Below are 5,778 nucleotides of genomic sequence, written 5' to 3'. Positions count from 1 at the left end.
ACAGAACACCAGTTAGTGGGTATTCAGTGATCGGTACAGTGTGCAGTGTGACTGAACACCAGTTAGTGGGTATTCAGTGATCGGTGCAGTGTGCAGGGTCACAGAACACCAGTTAGTGTGTATTCAGTGATCGGTGCAGGGTGACAGAACACCAGTTAGTGGGTATTCAGTGATCGGCGCAGTGTGACAGAACACCAGTTAGTGGGTATTCAGTGATCGGTGCAGTGTGACAGAACACCAGTTAGTGGGTATTCAGTGATCGGTGCAGTGTGCAGGGTCACAGAACACCAGTTAGTGGGTATTCAGTGATCGGTGCAGTGTGCAGGGTGACAGAACACCAGTTAGTGTGTATTCAGTGATCGGTGCAGGGTGACAGAACACCAGTTAGTGGGTATTCAGTGATCGGTGCAGTGTGCAGGGTCACAGAACACCAGTTAGTGGGTATTCAGTGATCGGTGCAGTGTGCAGGGTCACAGAACACCAGTTAGTGGGTATTCAGTGATCGGTGCAGTGTGCAGGGTGACAGAACACCAGTTAGTGTGTATTCAGTGATCGGTGCAGGGTGACAGAACACCAGTTAGTGGGTATTCAGTGATCGGTGCAGTGTGCAGGGTGACAGAACACCAGTTAGTGGGTATTCAGTGATCGGTGCAGTGTGCAGGGTCACAGAACACCAGTTAGCAGGTATTCAGTGATCGGTGCAGTGTGCAGTGTGACAGAACACAAGTTAGTGGGTATTCAGTGATCAGTGCAGTGTGCAGTGTGACTGAACACCAGTTAGTGGGTATTCAGTGATCAGTGCAGTGTGCAGTGTGACAGAACACCAGTTAGTGGGTATTCAGTGATCGGTGCAGTGTGCAGTGTGACTGAACACCAGTTAGTGGGTATAGAGTGATCAGTGCAGTGTGCAGTGTGACAGAACACCAGTTAGTGGCTATTCAGTGATCGGTGCAGTGTGCAGTGTTACAGAACACCAGTTAGTGGGTATTCAGTGATCGGTGCAGGGTGACAGAACACCAGTTAGTGGGTATTCAGTGATCGGTGCAGTGTGCAGGGTCACAGAACACCAGTTAGTGGGTATTCAGTGATCGGTGCAGTGTGCAGGGTCCAAGAACATCAGTTAGTGGGTATTCAGTGATCGGTGCAGTGTGCAGGGTCACAGAACACCAGTTAGCAGGTATTCAGTGATCGGTGCAGTGTGCAGTGTGACAGAACACAAGTTAGTGGGTATTCAGTGATCAGTGCAGTGTGCAGTGTGACTGAACACCAGTTAGTGGGTATTCAGTGATCAGTGCAGTGTACAGTGTAACAGAACACCAGTTAGTGGGTATTCACTGATCGGTGCAATGTGCAGTGTGACAGAACACCAGTTAGTGGGTATTCAGTGATCGGTGCAGTGTGCAGTGTTACAGAATACCAGTTAGTGGGTATTCACTGATCGGTGCAATGTGCAGTGTGACAGAACACCAGTTAGTGGGTATTCAGTGATCGGTGCAGTGTGCAGTGTGACAGAACACCAGTTAGTGGGTATTCAGTGATCGGTGCAGTGTGCGGTGTTACAGAACACCAGTTAGTGGGTATTCAGTGATCGGTGCAGTGTGCAGTGTGACAGAACACCAGTTAGTGGGTATTCAGTGATCGGTGCAGTGTGCAGGGTCACAGAACAGCAGTTAGTGGGTATTCAGTGATCGGTGCAGTGTGCAGTGTGATAGAACACCAGTTAGTGGGTATTCAGAGATCGGTCCAGTGTGCAGGGTCACAGAACACCAGTTAGTGGGTATTCAGTGATCGGTGCAATGTGCAGTGTGACAGAACACCAGTTAGTGGGTATTCAGTGATCGGTGCAGTGTGCAGGGTCACAGAACACCAGTTAGTGGGTATTCAGTGATCGGTGCAGTGTGCAGTGTGACTGAACACCAGTTAGTGGGTATTCAGTGATCGGTGCAGTGTGCAGGGTCACAGAACACCAGTTAGTGGGTATTCAGTGATCGGTGCAGTGTGCAGTGTGACTGAACACCAGTTAGTGGGTATTCAGTGATCGGTGCAGTGTGCAGGGTGACAGAACACCAGTTCGTGGGTATTCAGTGATCAGTGCAGTGTGCAGTGTGACTGAACACCAGTTAGTGGGTATTCAGTGATCAGTGCAGTGTGCAGTGTGACTGAACACCAGTTAGTGGGTATTCAGTGATCAGTGCAGTGTGCAGTGTGACAGAACACCAGTTAGTGGGTATTCAGTGATCGGTGCAGTGTGCAGTGTGACAGAACACCAGTTAGTGGGTATTCAGTGATTAGTGCAGTGTGCAGTGTGACAGAACACCAGTTAGTGGGTATTCAGTGATCGGTGCAGTGTGCAGTGTGACTGAACACCAGTTAGTGGGTATTCAGTGATCGGTGCAGTGTGCAGGGTGACAGAACACCAGTTAGTGGGTATTCAGTGATCGGTGCAGTGTGCAGTGTGACTGAACACCAGTTAGTGGGTATTCAGTGATCGGTGCAGTGTGCAGGGTCACAGAACACCAGTTCGTGGGTATTCAGTGATCGGTGCAGTGTGCAGTGTGACTAAACACCAGTTAGTGGGTATTCAGTGATCGGTGCAGTGTGCAGGGTCACAGAACACCAGTTAGTGTGTATTCAGTGATCGGTGCAGGGTGACAGAACACCAGTTAGTGGGTATTCAGTGATCGGCGCAGTGTGACAGAACACCAGTTAGTGGGTATTCAGTGATCGGTGCAGTGTGACAGAACACCAGTTAGTGGGTATTCAGTGATCGGTGCAGTGTGCAGGGTCACAGAACACCAGTTAGTGGGTATTCAGTGATCGGTGCAGTGTGCAGGGTGACAGAACACCAGTTAGTGTGTATTCAGTGATCGGTGCAGGGTGACAGAACACCAGTTAGTGGGTATTCAGTGATCGGTGCAGTGTGCAGGGTCACAGAACACCAGTTAGTGGGTATTCAGTGATCGGTGCAGTGTGCAGGGTCACAGAACACGAGTTAGTGGGTATTCAGTGATCGGTGCAGTGTGCAGGGTGACAGAACACCAGTTAGTGTGTATTCAGTGATCGGTGCAGGGTGACAGAACACCAGTTAGTGGGTATTCAGTGATCGGTGCAGTGTGCAGGGTGACAGAACACCAGTTAGTGGGTATTCAGTGATCGGTGCAGTGTGCAGGGTCACAGAACACCAGTTAGCAGGTATTCAGTGATCGGTGCAGTGTGCAGTGTGACAGAACACAAGTTAGTGGGTATTCAGTGATCAGTGCAGTGTGCAGTGTGACTGAACACCAGTTAGTGGGTATTCAGTGATCAGTGCAGTGTGCAGTGTGACAGAACACCAGTTAGTGGGTATTCAGTGATCGGTGCAGTGTGCAGTGTCACAGAACACCAGTTAGTGGGTATTCAGTGATCAGTGCAGTGTGCAGTGTGACAGAACACCAGTTAGTGGCTATTCAGTGATCGGTGCAGTGTGCAGTGTTACAGAACACCAGTTAGTGGGTATTCAGTGATCGGTGCAGGGTGACAGAACACCAGTTAGTGGGTATTCAGTGATCGGTGCAGTGTGCAGGGTCACAGAACACCAGTTAGTGGGTATTCAGTGATCGGTGCAGTGTGCAGGGTCCAAGAACACCAGTTAGTGGGTATTCAGTGATCGGTGCAGTGTGCAGGGTCACAGAACACCAGTTAGCAGGTATTCAGTGATCGGTGCAGTGTGCAGTGTGACAGAACACAAGTTAGTGGGTATTCAGTGATCAGTGCAGTGTGCAGTGTGACTGAACACCAGTTAGTGGGCATTCAGTGATCAGTGCAGTGTACAGTGTAACAGAACACCAGTTAGTGGGTATTCAGTGATCGGTGCAGTGTGCAGTGTGACAGAACACCAGTTAGTGGGTATTCAGTGATTGGTGCAGTGTGCAGGGTGACAGAACACCAGTTCGTGGGTATTCAGTGATCAGTGCAGTGTGCAGTGTGACTGAACACCAGTTAGTGGGTATTCAGTGATCAGTGCAGTGTGCAGTGTGACTGAACACCAGTTAGTGGGTATTCAGTGATCAGTGCAGTGTGCAGTGTGACAGAACACCAGTTAGTGGGTATTCAGTGATCGGTGCAGTGTGCAGTGTGACAGAACACCAGTTAGTGGGTATTCAGTGATTAGTGCAGTGTGCAGTGTGACAGAACACCAGTTAGTGGGTATTCAGTGATCGGTGCAGTGTGCAGTGTGACTGAACACCAGTTAGTGGGTATTCAGTGATCGGTGCAGTGTGCAGGGTGACAGAACACCAGTTAGTGGGTATTCAGTGATCGGTGCAGTGTGCAGTGTGACTGAACACCAGTTAGTGGGTATTCAGTGATCGGTGCAGTGTGCAGGGTCACAGAACACCAGTTAGTGTGTATTCAGTGATCGGTGCAGGGTGACAGAACACCAGTTAGTGGGTATTCAGTGATCGGCGCAGTGTGACAGAACACCAGTTAGTGGGTATTCAGTGATCGGTGCAGTGTGACAGAACACCAGTTAGTGGGTATTCAGTGATCGGTGCAGTGTGCAGGGTCACAGAACACCAGTTAGTGGGTATTCAGTGATCGGTGCAGTGTGCAGGGTGACAGAACACCAGTTAGTGTGTATTCAGTGATCGGTGCAGGGTGACAGAACACCAGTTAGTGGGTATTCAGTGATCGGTGCAGTGTGCAGGGTCACAGAACACCAGTTAGTGGGTATTCAGTGATCGGTGCAGTGTGCAGGGTCACAGAACACCAGTTAGTGGGTATTCAGTGATCGGTGCAGTGTGCAGGGTGACAGAACACCAGTTAGTGTGTATTCAGTGATCGGTGCAGGGTGACAGAACACCAGTTAGTGGGTATTCAGTGATCGGTGCAGTGTGCAGGGTGACAGAACACCAGTTAGTGGGTATTCAGTGATCGGTGCAGTGTGCAGGGTCACAGAACACCAGTTAGCAGGTATTCAGTGATCGGTGCAGTGTGCAGTGTGACAGAACACAAGTTAGTGGGTATTCAGTGATCAGTGCAGTGTGCAGTGTGACTGAACACCAGTTAGTGGGTATTCAGTGATCAGTGTAGTGTGCAGTGTGACAGAACACCAGTTAGTGGGTATTCAGTGATCGGTGCAGTGTGCAGTGTCACAGAACACCAGTTAGTGGGTATTCAGTGATCAGTGCAGTGTGCAGTGTGACAGAACACCAGTTAGTGGCTATTCAGTGATCGGTGCAGTGTGCAGTGTTACAGAACACCAGTTAGTGGGTATTCAGTGATCGGTGCAGGGTGACAGAACACCAGTTAGTGGGTATTCAGTGATCGGTGCAGTGTGCAGGGTCACAGAACACCAGTTAGTGGGTATTCAGTGATCGGTGCAGTGTGCAGGGTCCAAGAACATCAGTTAGTGGGTATTCAGTGATCGGTGCAGTGTGCAGGGTCACAGAACACCAGTTAGCAGGTATTCAGTGATCGGTGCAGTGTGCAGTGTGACAGAACACAAGTTAGTGGGTATTCAGTGATCAGTGCAGTGTGCAGTGTGACTGAACACCAGTTAGTGGGTATTCAGTGATCAGTGCAGTGTACAGTGTAACAGAACACCAGTTAGTGGGTATTCAGTGATCGGTGCAGTGTGCAGTGTGACAGAACACCAGTTAGTGGGTATTCAGTGATTGGTGCAGTGTGCAGGGTGACAGAACACCAGTTCGTGGGTATTCAGTGATCAGTGCAGTGTGCAGTGTGACTGAACACCAGTTAGTGGGTATTCAGTGATCAGTGCAGTGTGCAGTGTGACTG

This window comes from Chiloscyllium plagiosum, unplaced genomic scaffold, assembly GCF_037043375.1.
Source record: "Chiloscyllium plagiosum isolate Xiang-an unplaced genomic scaffold, Cpla_swu_hap1 HiC_scaffold_27, whole genome shotgun sequence".
Taxonomy (NCBI): domain Eukaryota; kingdom Metazoa; phylum Chordata; class Chondrichthyes; order Orectolobiformes; family Hemiscylliidae; genus Chiloscyllium; species Chiloscyllium plagiosum.
The sequence above is the reverse complement of the archived record's forward strand: the minus strand, read 5'-3'. Positions refer to the sequence as shown.